This window comes from Vombatus ursinus, unplaced genomic scaffold (genome assembly GCF_900497805.2).
Source record: "Vombatus ursinus unplaced genomic scaffold, bare-nosed wombat genome assembly UNPS02014942.1, whole genome shotgun sequence".
NCBI classification, from domain to species: domain Eukaryota; kingdom Metazoa; phylum Chordata; class Mammalia; order Diprotodontia; family Vombatidae; genus Vombatus; species Vombatus ursinus.
In genome coordinates, this window is record NW_020954720.1 from 16,405,417 (window position 1) to 16,423,067 (window position 17,651).

General features: G+C 36.2%; 1 pseudogene; it reads left to right on the forward strand.

Moving 5' to 3' along the window:
- Positions 1–7,818: 7,818 nt before the first annotated feature.
- LOC114029905 lies at positions 7,819–9,102 on the forward strand (annotated as a pseudogene).
- Positions 9,103–17,651: the final 8,549 nt, after the last annotated feature.

Consider the following 17,651-nt stretch of genomic DNA (forward strand, 5'->3'; position numbering starts at 1 on the left):
AAATTAGCTAGAAGAGGAAATGGCAAATGACTCCTATATCTTTGCTAAGAAAACCAAAATGAGGTCACGAGGATTCAGACATTACTAAGAAACGATTAAGCAAAAGTATTAATAAAGGACATGATTGCTAAGGCTTATGACAACTGGCTATGAAAGCACAGGCAAAAAGTAAGCTACAAGTATAGGTCAATGGACATGAAATTCATTGAAGAGACCATCATCGGATGAGATGTCCTGACAATTAAGCAGATTGGACAAGTTTTTCTGAGTCAGAGCCACCACAGGAATGTCTCACTCAATAATTATCTGACCACTATTTTGTAATTCTAGGATCATATTAAGGAGCTGAAGATCTAAGACTACAAGCAGCTACTTCAGCTTCCCTACATATCTCTTATAGAAAGATATCTCTGGCAAAGCCTTATCCAAGCTCTCCTCCTGGGTGAGGAGCTTCTAGCATTTGAGCCTGTAGTGCCAAGAATTGAAAACAATGTTCCAGAAGATGCTTGACCAGGGCAAACTAACTATACTATTCAATGAATGTGCTATAATAAAAATCGTATTTGTCCTCTTTTACACAAGAATAGTATGGAAGAATAAATTATTTGTTTAAAAGAAAATAAAGTGTACTTACAATATTCCAATGATGAAGATGAAAGAAAGAAAGGAAAAAAGAAAGAAAGAAAGAAAAATAAATTAAGTCAATCTAGAATGACCTGTTCGTAGGGTACTAGAACTAAAGCTAGAAGGGACGCCTGGAAGAGACAATATTTAATACAATGTTTTAATTTTCAAGAGGAGAAAACTGAAGCCAAGAAAGACAAGTGATTTGCAGTGTCACAGTGTTCTTCATAAAGCTATGCTAGATGTTTGTGATTATAGTGTCCTTTTCTAAATGTTCTTTAACTAGCTATTTATTATGCTCTAGAGTTGAGTCAAGAATTTGAGTCCAGCTCCTTGTCCTAAAGTTTATGAACTCTATCATGTTCCCTTTCTTTGATGACCAGGACATTTCCCCTTTTCTAGTCCTCCAGTACCCCTTCCATACTCCATAATCTTTCACATTTCTCACTAATTTAAGTATTCTGGGATAGGGTATATCTAGGCCTGGTGACAGACCAAATAAATGCTACTTCCCTATTTTACTTATCTTGGGTATCAAGTCCATTTCATTCACTTTTTGTTCTGCCTGTTCCAATCCAAACATAATTACCCCTTATACAGGTGGGGAGGGGAAGAATGAAAAAAAAATAAGAGGGGAAAGAAGAAGAAAACTGTTGAATAGCCCTGACTTCCATTGATCTGCCATTATCATTGTCCCATCCAACACCCAGAACATTTCTGTTACCTATTTGATTCTTCTTTTCCCCTAATGGAGCTAAAACACACACACACATACACACATACACACACACACACACACACACACAAACATTTTTAGGGTTTTTTCCTTGGATTTTTCCCATTCATCTCAGCTTATTTTGACTTTGTGTTTACAGGACTGTGACAGGATTTTTTTTTTTTGTTTATTTGTTTTGTTTTGTATTTATCTTTGGTTATATCCTCCATTAAACTGTGAGCTCCTTGAGAATAAGAACTCGCTTTTCCCTTTCTTTGTAATCCCAGCACTTGGGGCCATTGCCAGTTGTCCTAATCTATTTCTGGCCACTGGACCCAGATGGCTCTAAAGAAGATGAGGCTGGTGACTTTGCACAGCCCTCCTTCACTGTAATCCAATTCGCTTGCAAGTCATGGCATCATCTTCCTGATGTAATGGTCCATTTAAAGAATGAAGGACAAACTACAACCACAATTCCCAGCACTTAGCACAGTATTTGACATAAGGTAGGTGCTAAAAAAAAACAAAAAAAGAAAGAAAGAAAGAAAGAAAGAAAGAAAGAAAGAAAGAAAGAAAGAAAAAAAAAAAAACATTTGTTGCTTGAGTGTTACCTGCCTTTGCTTCACTTTCTGTACATATGAGTTAAAGATCGAAGTAAATATTTGAGGTACCTTTGTATCTACATTAGTATCTTCAGAGAATTCCTTTTTAGAATTTCTCTTATAAAATATGGGATCTTCTCTTCTTTTTTTTTCTTTTTGGACTCTTTAAAATCTGCTCCAACCCTCCCCACCAAGCTAGAGCACATGTCAGATTATGTCTAGTTTGTACCCCTTGCCCACTGGTTCTGATCCCTTCCACCTTAGCAACCAGTCTCTCAGTGATGGTGAAAATCATGGTCCTCTTCAAGAATGAAGGACAAACCTGTGAGAACCAATCAATAATAGAAGATTTATAAGAGTTCATTGCTCCACCTTTTAAAGGCTGAAATTAACATTATGGTAAGTCAATCTGCAAGAACTCCAGCAGATATTTCAATATATGATGTTCCACATTATTATAATATGTGGAAAACACAATGGTTATCACCTGTTTCATGAACTTTTCAACTGCTTCTTCTTCCTGTCCAAGTGGTCTATAGAGCAATGCTATCGCATTATTAATTTTATTTCTGTCTTGCTTATCTTTTTCCTAATACTTTCTGTGATTCTCATTCCCAAATCTCCTTACAGTGACTGGCAGCAAGATAGCACAATGTGGAAAGTACCAGCCCAAGAGTCAGGAAGACCTGGGTTCAAATCTGGCCTCAGGTACTTACTAGCTATGTAACTCTGGCCAAGTGATTTAACCCTGTTTGCCTCATTTTTCTCTTCTGTAAAATGAGCTGGAGAAGAAAATGTCAAACCACTCCAGTATCATTGCCAAGAAAATCCCAAATGGGGTCACAAAAAGTCAGGCACAACTGAAACAACTAAAAAACATTTTTTTCCACATAGATAGATCTTCTTGATATACAATATTCTTATGACTTTCTCACATTTTACCTATCTTGTTCACTTTGAATAAATTATCCATTTCCAGATTCATATGGTTTCAAAATTTGTCACACATTTGAATCTCTTGTTGAGATCACTTCATAGTGATAGTCCCTGCATTCCTTTATTAATATTAGAGACCATAAATTTTATTCCTGGGTCCTTCTTTAGGTTATGTCTCTTCTGAAATTTGTCTGGGTACTATTCTTCCTTCATAGTAGCTAAGTTTAGGATTAAATATACCTGCAAACTTTATATACACACACGCACATACACATACACATACACATGTGTTATATGTATGCATATATATATACACACATACACGTAGTCACATATGTATACATATATAAATACAATATACATATATGCTTGTATGTACATATATGTGTGTATTTGTTGTTATTGTTCAGTCATGTCCAACTCTTCATGAATCCATTTAGGGTTTTCTTGACAAAGATACCGGAATTTTTTGCCATTTCCTTCTCTAGCTCATTTTACTTGAGGAAACTGGGGCAAACAAGGTAAATGACTTGCCTTGAATCAAACAGCTGGTGAATGTCTGAGGCCAGATTTGAACTTAGGTCTTCCTAATACCAGAGCCATTCGTCACCTAGCTGCCCATGTATGTATGTATTGTTGTTGTTTGTCCTTTGTTTTTTGAAGAAGACCAATAGCACCACGGGTGATGTCTTCACTTGCATGTGAGTTGGAATTAAGTAAGGCAGATTTGCACAAAGTGATCAGCCTTACTCTTTCTTCCAGAGGTATCTAAGTCTAGTGAAAAACTCAAGTTGGGATGACTTGCTATGGCCTGGGATGCAATGGATCACCTGCTTCAGCCACCATCATGACCATTCCAACAAATTGTTCTCATTTGTTCATTCCTCTGAGGGAAGTCTTCACATGCTTAGGGTAGACATCCCCCTACCTCATCAATAGGTTTGAGGCCTGTCAGTTACTCTCAACCTATTTCAGCCCTTCTGCCAAGACAGTTTTACCAGGGTGTGGCTACTGCACATGCTACAGAGTCTTGGAGCCACAGAAAAGAGATGGGTGGTGAGTAGAAACCAAAGTGGGATGAGCATCTCTGAAAAGGGCTCAGCAAGCCCTCACACCAGAGCTACTAGTACTCTCTGAACCCCCCATGCACTCCATGTATTTATAATACATACATGCATGCAGGCATATATATCCATATGAATACATATGTAATCATATGTTATGATTTATTCAATTATATATGACAGTGTTTTCTGGATGAGGCCACTTTTTTCATTTTTGGGGGCTTTTTCTTGATTGTGACAACTATTTTTATTTATTGGACTTTGTATGAAATTGTAATAGTCAATATATTTTATTTTTTCCATTCCCTATTTTTGAAGGCAGTTATGGCTGCTTTGAACAGACCAGAATTAAATGGTTGTAGTTGTCTATAGTATCTTCTTCTCATATTATATGTTCTTTCATTTTTTTTATTTAATGGTGATTTTGACCTTTGTTCTAACTAACCAATGTCCTGACTGCACACAGACAGATGATTCTGACATTATTTTCACATTAGTAACCAACACTCCTTTCTGTTAAGCTACAACTAATTTCATTTTCTTTATTCTATAGTCATGGTACATATATAATGCATACATAGGCATATTTTATAGTGTCATATACATATATGTATATATGCTAAGAATTTCATCTTGTTATTTTACATCTCATTCTACCTGTGTACATACATGCATACATACATACATATATATGCATCTGTGAAACTATTGAGTTTTATTAAATGGCATTAGACACACAGGTTTAGAATAACCCAAATTCATTGTCTTTTGGGGGAGATTGGAGTTGGAGGCTAATACTGTATTCTAGAAATTTGCTTCTTGAAAACTGTTCATTTTTCACTATAGCAATCAATAGAAAGGGTTTAAATCATGATATTTTAAATTTTAAATCAACAGACTTTTTTTTTGTTTCTTATAATTATCTACAAGAGTGTCTTTTTGTATGGGGCAGAGGGTTCTCTGTCAAAATTAGAACTGCCATATGTTTTTCTCTTCACTTGGTTCAGCCAAACAGTATCTTAATCCCAATTCTCAATTTACTTTTAGTAGCGTCCTACTAACTTCTAAGAGCAATGCCTTGCTTTCAGTAGAAAAATAGCAAATGTATAATAGTCATCAATAACTGCTTTCTAATTAAAACATGAGTGCAATATACTGTAGCAGAGTGTTATGGGGAGATTTATATGAAAATAGGGTTGGATTGGATCCTCTTGATTAATGTCAAGGAAACTTGGGCAAACTTGGAATGTCTTTTATCATATATAATGTGAACATGTCTAAATATTGTGGCACGTCCTATAAGTGTGGGATATGTCAGCACCTTTCTCCACCATCTCTACTATGGAATTCTTTTGCACTCAGCAGAGCCTTTCTAAAAGTGCTTCTTTATCAATATATCTGCATACTTAAAAAAAAATCCCATGTAGCAGGCTAGGGTAAAGTCATAAATTTTGAATTTATTAAAGAACATCTATGCACACTTTGAAAAGAAATTGCCCTACTTACTCCTCCTCCCCTTTTTTACTATGCTCTGAGGGAGCTCATGGAATAATGGGTGAAATGTCAAGAATAATTAAGAAAAATGATGGTGTCATACCTCAGCAAAAGAAATACATCTTTTCTGCTATGATCTTCCCTGCCTACTTTCTTTTCCACTGTTAAATGTCATCTCTGTTCTAAAATTATTTAGGATAGTGCTTGAAAAAGGATAGAATAATTTTAAAGTAATTTGACATATTCTTTTGCTAGAATTGCTGATTGGTTCTTTCCTTGTACCTATCTCCTTTTGGGATGCTGGTCTTACTTCCTTCTTGTGACTGATCATGCTTCTATATGTGATTCAGGTAACCAGAAGTATGTCAGCCTCTGCAGGGCAAACTGCTTTATTTATCTTTGGATGTGTTTTTTTTTCCTCCCCCAATTTTTTTTCCTTTCTTGATAATAAAACAACTTCCATAAATTTGACTTTTAACTCATTTCTTACCATGATATACTGTGCGATGAAACTAATCCTTAGCACAGTTGGACCTTTCCTAGAAGATGGTTAACATGCCTGAATTACATGACAACTATATGATCAGTTCAAGCAGGAAAAAAAGATGTCACTACTATGTGCTAAGCATTGTGCTAGGTAAAGAAGATGTGAAGACAAAACAAAAACAAATAAATAACAAATCCAGTCCCACCTAGAAGGAGCTTTCATTCTATTGAAGGGAAACATCATTTATGCAAATAAGTGAATAAAAACTATATAAAATAAGTAAAAAGGTAAGAGGTTCAACATGACTCTTACCTCCTGGAGTTATTCTTGTATTAGGCCTTGCCACGTTCCAGTCCTTACTCCTTGACCTTTCCAAAAAAGAATTTTTCCCCCCACTGGTCCCTTAATTCTCTTTGGGTCTCTGAACTTAGTTCTGCATCTCTGGTATTAACTCCATTGTTTTGCTTCTGTGGCTGGTGCTTAAGAAGATGGTGCTAGGCTAGTTAAGACTGAAACCTTATCAAGCCTAAGATACTCTGTCTGCATTAGTAATTGTCTCACTTCTGGTAAAGATGGCAGTGGCTTCTGTGCCCATTGAATGTTTTGTTCAACTTTTTCCTCTTTTTCCTTCCATTTCTTGCACAGACATTTTTGTTACATTCTCTAGTGATAACCTAGAATTCTTTGCAAGGAATTATTCTAATTAAGGCCTGCTTATTAGCATACAGAATCAATGATGGTCATATAGATAACAGCCAATTATAGATAATTAGAATCCAATTCCATAACCTATCTCCAAAAGCACATTCAGTTGAGAGGCCCATTAAAACACAAAGACTTTTGAAAGGCTCATATTTGTAGGTTTTACATTTTACATCTACCTAGTCCTATCAAATCTTCAAGTGAGATCTTCTTTCTGGCCTCCATCTCCAATTCTGAGTCTTTCCTTGTAGAAAGATGAGTCTTGCTACTATTGTCCAAATCACAATTACTATTATAGTGCACAGAAGTCTCAGGCCTTACAAGAGTTTTCAGTATTCACAAAATCAAAGAATAAGCAAGGCAGCCAGATTCCCCTTATACCAGCCTGGCTTGTTGAATTCATACTCCACAGTGAGGTCTCAGAAGGCCCCAGCCCTACCTTTCACAATAGTCACATTTTATTTTGTCAAAAACAGTCTCCAAGAGAGTTCCTATTCAGTAAAATACATTTCTAACAGGTAGACACCCCGCACCATCAACTTTTCTGGCTCAAGAACCAGGGATAGGGATTTAGACTTGGTCATTAGCACAGGTTTACAGATATGGGTCATACATATTTTCTGGGTAATTAATAATCAATTTATTAATTTGGATTGTTGTGTTTGTCCTTCATTCTCAGTGAGGACAATGACATCAGGACAATGATGACATGACCTACAATTGACTTTGATTTAAGTGAGGGAGGGCTGTGCAGTGTCATCAGCCTCACTTTCTCCTCTAGAGTCATCTGGTTCGGTGGCCAGATATTCATCAAGACTACTGGAGATAGCAGGCTAATAATGAATTGATGGTCAGAGGTTTCTTTTTTATTTTTATTTTTCATATGAAACTACAGATCTATTATGTACAACTTGTTTTTCCTTTTAAATATATAATAAAATTATGATGTAAATTTCTTCCCCCACACCCACACTCTAGAACTGACATCATTAGACACAAATATGTATTCATATGCAAATCTGTACTATACATACTTCTACTCACAAGTTCTTTCTCTGGATGCAGATAGCATCTTACTTCATATGTCCTTTGTAATTAATTTGGGTATTTGTAACAATGAAAATGACTTGATTGTTCAAAGTTGTTCTTAAAATAATATTGCACTCCCATCAAGGCATGAGCAGCAATGGATAGATGGAGGTAACGAGCTGCTTGTGGTATTACTGTTGTTCAGGTTGTTCTCCCTGCTGAAAGTGGTGCTCTCAGCACAGAGCTGGGGACACTGGAACAAGCATAATTAGAAATCCAATGGAGTTTCAATCCATAAGTGCCAAGTGCACAAAAACCAAAAGCAATGATACCATAAAGAAAAGCTTCATCAACATGTTTTTGTTCATGCTTTCCTGGCAGCTGTATTGAAAAGCCATGACAGGATTATCATTGTCATGGACTTTAGCAACAACAGTAAATATCTGTCAACCTGTGCCAATGACCAAACTATTCACATCTAGAGAACTAAGACTTCTTGCAGCAGGAAAATCAATGTCTTTCACTTAATGTGAACTTGGACCATGCCACCTTGGTGTGCTTAAGCCCTGGCTGCAGAGCCTTGATCACCAGCTGGCTAATGCCATCTGTATTTTCAAGATGAACAAGAAAGAAGATGGTAGCAGTAATTCCCAAACTATTGTAGAAGACTTTCCCAAAAAGCACAAGGCACTGGTTGTCAACATTGGCATTGCTGAGACAGGAAAATTCATCATGTCTGTCTCCAGTGACACTACAATCATCATCTCGACCCTAAAGTAGGAAGTGCTGTTCATCATCAACACAAAACAGATAAACAACATTGACATGGTCATCTCCCCTTATAGCAAATTTGTGGGTTTGTGTGGTTTCATTCCAGGTGCTGAAGTGTGGGAAGTTTGCTTTAGCAAAAGTGGACAATTCCAAGAAGTGGCATGTGCCTTTGAAAGGAAAAGTCACGCTGCTGGTATCCACTTCTTCAGTTTCTCCAGTGATTCCTGCCACATGGCAATCATCTTCGAAGATGGGAATTGGAAGTTGCGGCCCACAGATGTGGGCCAACAAGACTCCTACCTCCTGTTGACAGGAATGTACGATGAGTCAGCCATCATGCCTTGCATCCTGGCACTCTCTCCAAATGCTCAGGTCTTAGATCTGGCCAAAAGCAACAACATACGACTCTCTAACATGAAGAGAGGTGAAGAAGAGAGATTTAACAAGGTCCACAGGGAGTGTGTGGCTGAAATGACCTTTGACACCATAGGTAGGTTCCTGGCTTCCTGTAGAGACAGGGTAGCAAGAATCTTCCAAAATATCACTGGCCAGAGGGACACAGTGGAGATACAGGGGCTCCTCAAATGAGCCCCCATTGAAACTACCCAACAGAGGCTGAATAAGCAGCTGACCCAAGCTCAGGCTACTCTCAAAAGGCTGAGGGCCATGAAGTTCTGAGGAAGGAAAAGTTGGCCTGAGAAGGGATCAATGAGAGATGAGGGATCCTTGTGTGGTTGCTTCTGTTCCCCTCCTCCCTCGGCCCAGGGTGGCCTTGAAACAGGGGCTTTTAAAAGCCGGGGTGTAGCATAATAGGATTTCTCTCTCTTGTTTTTCTCCTTTCCTTGACTCCAACGCCTTCTGACTCACTAGACATTTTTGGGCTGCAGACTAAAACTAGTTGCCCTTCCACCAACGAAAGCCTGGTCCCTGGGTCTCTGCAAACATTCCATATTGGTATTCTGACACCTGGCAAATAAAAATCTTTCTATGTCTCCTGATTTTGTGACTCCAGACCCTATTTTTTCTCCAAGGAAAGACCTCAGATCCATAAGCTTGTTGTCTTGGCAGTTGCCTTTGGGCATAGGTAGTAATTAATTATGGTGTTTGTCCCTGCTATGAGTTCAAGGGACAAATTCCAATCAGACCTGGACAGCATTATAGGATAAAAAGAGAAGTGAGTGGACCCAGCAGAGGGCAAAGTCAGAATTAACTTTAATCTTGTGCCAGCCTATTTATAAGTGTGATTAGAGGTAGGCTGAAGCTGAATTTTAGAAAAGGACTAAAGTTCATTGGAGGGTAGAATGGGCAGGTGTATTGTTTCCAAATAACGGAGATAGGGCTGAGAGATGTGAAAGTTGGTTCACTATTTACCCATGATTCCTGGCTCAGGGGTAACCTAGACAGGCCACTAACTCCTCTGTTCTGTTTTCATTTTTCTCTATTTAATAGCTTGTAAAAGGAGAGGAATGATACCACCTGTTAAGCTACCTCAAAAGGGTGTTGTGAGGGCAGTTGTGTCATGTTTTTCCATTTTGGAGAAAAGATGCTAAAACTTTGAATACAGAAAAAGAAAAAACAAGCAAACAAATAACATTGCTGTTACTGTATACAATATTCTCCTGGTTCTGCTCATCTCATTCTTCATTTTTTCATGCAGGTCTTTCCATGTTTTTCTAAAATCATTGAGCTCATTGTTTCTTATAGCACAGTAGGACTCCATCACAATCACGTATCACAACTCATTTAGCCATTCTCCAATTGTTGGCAATCCCCACAATTTCCAGTTCTTTGCTACTACAAAGAGAGATGCTATAAATATTTTAGAACACATGTGTTCTTTTCCTTTTCTCCTAATTATCTTGGTAAACAGACCTAGTGGGAGTATTGCTGAATCAAAGGGTATAGACAGTTTTATAACTCTTTGGGCATAATCCCAAATTGGTCTACAAAACAGTTGGCCAATTCACATTTCCACCAACGGTGAATTAGTATCCTAATTTTTCCACAACCCCTCCAACATTTATTGCTTTCCCCTTCTATTATTTTTTAGCCAATAGTTATAACATGATATCTCAAGGTTGTTTTAATTTGCATTTTTCTAATCAATAGATTTTGAGCATTTTTTTAATATAACTAAATGTTGTTTTGATTTCTTCATAAGAAAACTGCCTGTTTATATCCTTTGACCATTTATCAATTGAGGAATTACCTATACTCTTATAGATTTGACAGAGGTCTTCATATACTTGAGATATGAAACCTTTATCTGAGAAACTGTTTAAAAAGTTTTCCCCAATTTTCTGCTTTCCTTTTGATCCTGGCTATGTTTGTTTTATTTGTATAAAACCTTTTTTTAATTTAATGTAATCAAAATTATCTATTTTATAACACACATGCTCTCTATTTCTTGTTTATTCATAAATTGTTCACCTATCCATAAGTCTGATAAGTAATATGTTCCATGTTCTTAAATTTTTCTTGTAATATTTCCCTTCATATCTAAGTCATGTATCCATTTTGATCTTATCTTGGTAAATGGTGTAAGATATTGGTCTGTGCCCAATTTCTTCCAGACTGCTTTCTAGCTTTCTCAACAATTTTTACCAAATAAGGAATTCTTATCCCCAAAACTTATCTTTATACTTGTCCAACACAAGGTTACTCTAGCCATTTGCTGCTGTAGACTGTCATACATATTAAGATAGATATAAATACTTCCATCCAATAGAAAATGATTGGCTCCTATGTGGCATGGATAGCTATCTAATTTAGTATCTGTCCAAGGGAGACAGTGATTTACACATTTGTGGGGAATAAGAGGAGTGTCATATCTGTACCTTCTAGGCATATAGCCTACTGACTGGGGGCAGGCAGAATCCAGGACTTCCATGTCTGAGCACTCTCACATTTATTCTCTTTTCTCCAAGAAGGGCATCATGCTGAAATTATATCTATCTACCACATATCAGGGGAAGGAATCTGCTTTCCTTGTTACCCTTTAGGGAAAGAAATATTTGCTTACTTTTGCCAGTTTATTTCCCTTCTATTAAACACTGTTTACACAAATGGCAATCATAAATATCTCATAAACATCTTTCTAAAATAAAGAAGTAAACAAAAATCAGAGGAATTATACAGACAAGAGAATATACAAGAGTGAACAAGCAGCTCTTTGACTGGAAGCAAAGTAAGCACTCAGTTCAATTAAGAAGGGATAGAATATCTTGGGAGAAGAGCCCATTGTTATGAGCCTCTATGGTTGCAGGCATTAAGAATCAAAAGCATGTTGGAGGGACAGCTTCCCCATGCATTCCACACAAGTGTGCACTTGGATTTTTTGGGGCCACATCTCTCAAACTCTCCCTAACTTCTATCTTCCTGAACAGATATACAGTGTTGTCCATTAGGAGATTTTTCATTCAATCAAATGTCAAATGTTCTTCCGCATATTCAGCCCATAGGGTTGTCCCTCAGGGAACCACTTACCCACTGTGGGACTGGATATCATACATAGCCATAAAGCAGGCAGAGAATATCTGTACATGCCTAAGTTTCTAAGTGGTTTCCCCAGGACATTCAGAGAATATCTGTGCATACTCTAAATGGGTGGGGGAAGGAATTCTGCAAAGTGATTTCTGGGTGAATCAGGAAATGCATTTTGTTGATAGGTGGTCCTTGGGGTTAGCCTTGAATTCAGCTAGAGAAGAAAAATGAGGAAGGAGAGCATGTCAATCATGGGGAAGAGTCTATATGCAAAGGCATGAAATAGGGAAGATAAATTGTTCTCAATTATTTTAAGGGCAAATAACAGGCTTGATTTGGTTTCAATCATTAAGGATACACATTTTAATGATTTCTTTTACCATTTACTGTACTATAGAATCTTACTTGAAAAATATGTTTGGAATCTTAGATAACTTTGTTCTGTTACAGAAGATAAAAGGCCTATGAGGAGAAAAAGGCAGTAAAAAGAGAAAATAACATAGCTTATACTTGTAACTGAGTAATAGACTTCTTTAAGAAGCAAATTAGATTTAAAAAATGGTATTTAAAAGTGCCCACTTTAAATCTATGTGTATGCATGCATACATGTATGCATATATGTATATACATACATAGATATTTATATGAGTTATGTATGCATGTATTTGAAATGGACACATAGTTGGAAGTAGGCAAAGGCTATCCTGCCAATGCTCAAATTTCTAAGTGGTTCTCTAGGAGAGGAGGAACATACCCCCAGGAGGTGTGGGACACTATTACAGAAAGTAATTAATATATCCACAATAGAGGCAGAAAGGGGAAGGAAGGGAAAAGCATTAATATAGCTCCTACTGTGCACCAGGCACTACGTTCAGTGCTTTAAAAATATTATTTAATTGATCTTCACAACAACCTTGCGAAGCAGGTGCTGTTTTTTTTTCCCATTTTAAAGTTGAGGAAACTGAGGCAGATAAAGTTTAAGCAACTTGCCCAGGGTCACACAGCTATTTAATGCGTGAGGTGGAACTTGAACTCAATTCTTCCTGACTTCTGGCAGTGAGGTGGCACAGTAGGTAGAGTACTGGTCCTGGAGTCAGGAAGACTCATCTCTCTGAGTTCAAAACTGGCTTCAGCATTCAGAGCACAAGGGTTGGAGTTTTATAATAATAACAGTGAATTGAGGTCCAAATTAGAATGAGGTAGAGATGGGAAAAAATCATCTGAGTGCGGCATTCAACACTGTGAAAGAAGACTTATGTAACTACAGAGCTGTAGTGCCATTAGAAGTTATGAATTTCCAAATAAATCTGAACACCTGTATTTATTGAAAAAAAAAAAACCTGTCCTCAGAAACTTTTTAATTGTGTGAACCTGGGCAAGTCACTTAATTCTGCCTCAGTTTAATTATCTATAAAGTGAATTGGAGAAGGAATTAGCAAACCACTCCAGTATCTTTGCCAAGAAAACCCTAAATGGGGTCATGAAAAATCAGACGTGACATCAGACACAACTGAGACAACCCAACAACATCTTCGCTTCAGGCCCAGAGGTCTATCTATTATGCCACCTAGCTTCCTCTACATTATAGTAATAATGTATAAACAATATATTGTATATGTATATGTGTATATTTATGTATAAATATATGTATGTGTGTATGTATAAACATTATACAATGTATAATACAATAATATATAGAAAGTATATATGTATATACATGTGTGTGTGTATATATATGTATACACACACACACACACACATATATATATACATATATATATAATACACATATATATGTCACATTTACACAGAGTAGTACTCCAACCTCTTTTTCTGTCCTAGGCTCCCTAGAAAGCAGCTTCTCCTGGAAGTCTGTCAGAGCAACAAGCTAGAAGAACAAAGGTAGGTTTTCCCTTCTCCCAGGTCCCTTCTCCTTCTTCCCCCCATCCTTATTATACCTAGAGAGAACAAATAAAGAAAATAAATATATCTAAAACTAGTAACTGAAGAAAAATGATTTTCTGCTTATAAATATAGAGGCAGTTTAACAATGTATACTGTTATTTAGCGGTTTATCAAATAAAATAATGCATGTAAAGTGCTTTGTACAATTTAAAATTGAATATGATGTCAGGTGTTCCTATTAGTAAATGTGTATATAAAGTTACATATTCAAAGACCTGTAATTTCATCAACGTGCCTATTCTATTTATATAGATTACATTTCCTCTAACACCTTAGTAGATTATTCCCACAAGTTGCTGTGCAAGAATTTTTTTTAAATGTTCATTATTTAGTTACACACTGCTTATTGACAAACCCCTTCTGAACTTCTGAAACTAGTCCTCAACATATATGAAGTATGCCATGGGGTTAGTATTCATAGATTTTCATACTTTGTGATACCTGTTAGATCCTGATCTTTAAAAATCTTCTAGAAGCCTGCATCATCTTCACACTGGGAAGGGACATCAAAATAGAACTTTAATGGAATTTTCATTGTTAGTATTAATAATAACAACTCAAACTTCTTTTACATTTTAAGTTAATAAAGCATTTCCCTCAGTGCTATCCTGTGAAGAAAAGAGTAAAAGTATTCATCTCACTATTTTACAAATGAGAGAACTGAATTTCAAATAGTGTCATAAAGCTTACAGAAGACTTACAGGAAATGCAATAATTATCTTCATGTTTCTGGATTAACCCATGGAAAGGGGAATGGACTATTTCTCCTTTGAAAAAAAGAAGGTAGATAGATATATAGGAACAAAAAGAAAAGTTTAGTCTCAAAATTGGGGGGGGGGAGCCTTCTTGATAATGAGAGCTGCATGAAAATGGAATAGGCTGCTTCTGAAAGAAGAAATTTTGTGTTCATTAGAGATTTAAAAAAACTAAAAACTATTCAATGACCTCTTGTTGGTATGTTGTAGTGCTAATCCTTTTTAGTTACTGATTGGACTAGATGGTCTTTGAAGTCCCTTTCAACCCTGAAATTCTTAGTACCACTGAGAGGGAGCAGTTAATGAGATTAACAAAGGACATAGCTTCTAAAAGTAGAAAGTGATGACCTTTTTTTTGTATTTGATCTCATAAGGTGTATTGCTACAATTGGAGCTAATACTGTAAATTCTCCAATCAATATTTCTTTATCACTTGTTTTAATGTCATGAAGACAGCATTTTAATTAAATATAATTAAATAATATAACTTAAATAATTAATGAATGACCACAATTAAAAATGAAATTTTATTACATGGACATTTGACACCTAAGTTCATTCATTCAGTAAACATTTATTAAGTGTCTACTATGTGCCAATCTCTGTGTCAACTGCTGGAGATACAAAAAGAGCTAAAAGACAAAGTATTATATTTGTCAATACCCAGTCTAAACTGCAAAAAGTAGAGAAGAGATTGCTAACTTTCTTCAACATAATTCTTTCACCTGCTTAGAACATGTTGAATAGATCACTGAAGATTTATGCTTCAAGGAAAACTCTCTAATTCTCTTAAATATTTTACTTTTTAATTTACTGAATAGAAAATTTCAAAAACATTATGGTGATAGCATAACACAAAACATTTTGCTAGGATTCATTCCATAAAAATGTGTGGCATGCATCCTGAAGCAGTGTATTTGATGTTTAACAGCAATTGTTTATCATTCACAATATAAGAAAAATTTTGAGAATGCCCTTAGAATTTACTCCCTGTATTTTTTGCCCTTTGCATTTTTTCTTTGCAGTTTACCTTCCTAATGATAGAACTTTCAGAACTTGTTTTTATTATGCCACCATCTGGGGCATGCATGTAATTTGAAGTCACTAAGATGCTAGTATTTAGAGATAAAATGGACATTAAATAATGCTGTCCAAATCCCTCCTTGTACAAATGAGAAAAGAGAGATTTTAAGTGACTTCTATTCACCTTCTCCTATACCGATTCTTCACTGTCGCTGAAAACTCCATTGCTTTTGCACCTCAGTATATTCTTTGGTCATTATCCCTAACAATTTTCTTCTTGTAACATCAACTAAAAGTGAGCTATTTCCACTCAAATGACCTCTTCTTTTGCCCCCTGTCCTCTTGTTGTTCTTCTCTTTTCAAATATTAGTCCTGAATTAATCCCACCATTCAATTCTTGCACTCCTACTCTGGGAGGTGGGTTTTATTATTATCTCTATTTTATAGTTGAGGAAACTGAGATATGCAACTAAGACCCCAGCTCAGCACCAGGTAAGTAGATAGACCCCTAAAGCCTATTAGCAGTCAACACCCTATGACTCAGCACACAAAGCCAGTAACCAGATCCCTGGTCCCCAGCACAAGAATCTTGGGACAGTGTTCCCTGTGCTCTAACAGGAGAGCTCAACTTTAAAAGCCAGGAAATAGGCAAACATCATGAGAAAAAAGCAGAAACAGACAATGATGACAGATTCTTTCTGTTGACTGAAGAAAGCAATTCCTTAAAGAATACAATTGGCCAATGGAAAAAATAAATTCCCCTGTGAGGGGGTGGGGGGAACAACCCCTTAAAAAGTAGAATTGGCCAAATGGAAAAAGATGTCCAAAAACTAACTGAAGTAAATAATTCCTCAAAAATTAAATTGGGAAAGGGGAAGCTAATGACTTTATGAGACATCAAGAATTAGTCAAATAAAATCAAAAGAATGAAAAAAATGGAAGAAAATGTAGAATACCTCATTGGAAAAACAACTAACCTGAAAAATAGAGCCAGGAGATATAATATAAGAATTATTGATCTTAGGGGCAGCTAGGTGGTGCAGTGAATAGAGCTCTGGCCTTAAAGTCAGGAGGACCTGAGTTCAAATCCAGCCTCAGACACTTAACACTTACTAGCTGTATAGCCTGGGCAAGTCACTTAACCCCAATCGTATCATCAAAAAGAAAAAAAAAAAGAATTATTGGTCTTCTTGAAAGCCATGATAAAAAAAAAGAGCCTGAACAGCATCTTCAAGAAATTATCAAGGAAAAGTGCCCTGATATCCTAGAATGAGAGGGCAAAATAGCCATTGAAAGAACCTACCAATTAACTCCTAAAAGAGATCCCAAAATGAAAACTCCAAGGAATATTGTAGCCAAATTTCAGAATTATTAGATCAAGAAATACTGCAAGCTATCAGAATGAAACAATTTAAATATCATAGAACCACAGCCAGGATTTTACAAGATTTAGCAGCTTTTACATTAGAGGATCATAGGACCTGGAATATGATATCCCAAAAGGCAAGGTTTGGATTACAAACAAGAATCAACTACACAGCAAAACTGAGTGTGATCTGTAAGGGGGAAAGATGGACATTCAATGAAATAGGGGACTCTCAATCATTTGTGATAGAAAAAAACAGAACTGAATAGTAAATTTGATCTTCAAATACAAGATTTAAGAAAATGATAAAAAGGCAAATAAAAATATATTACTCAGTAAGGTTAAACTATTTACATACCTACATGGGAAGATACATGTAGGTGCAAAGATCTTAGCTGCATATCTCAGTTTCCTCAACTATAAAATAGAGATAATAATAAAACCCACCTCCCAGAGTAGGAGTGCAAGAATTGAATGGTGGGATTAATTCAGGACTAATATTTGAAAAGAGAAAGTGTTAAGACACATAACTCTTGAGGACTGTATCTTTATTTAGAAGGGGTATACATGGACAGAGAGTGTAGGTTTAAGTTGACTTTGATTGGAGGATAAATAAATTAATTTATCAATTAATT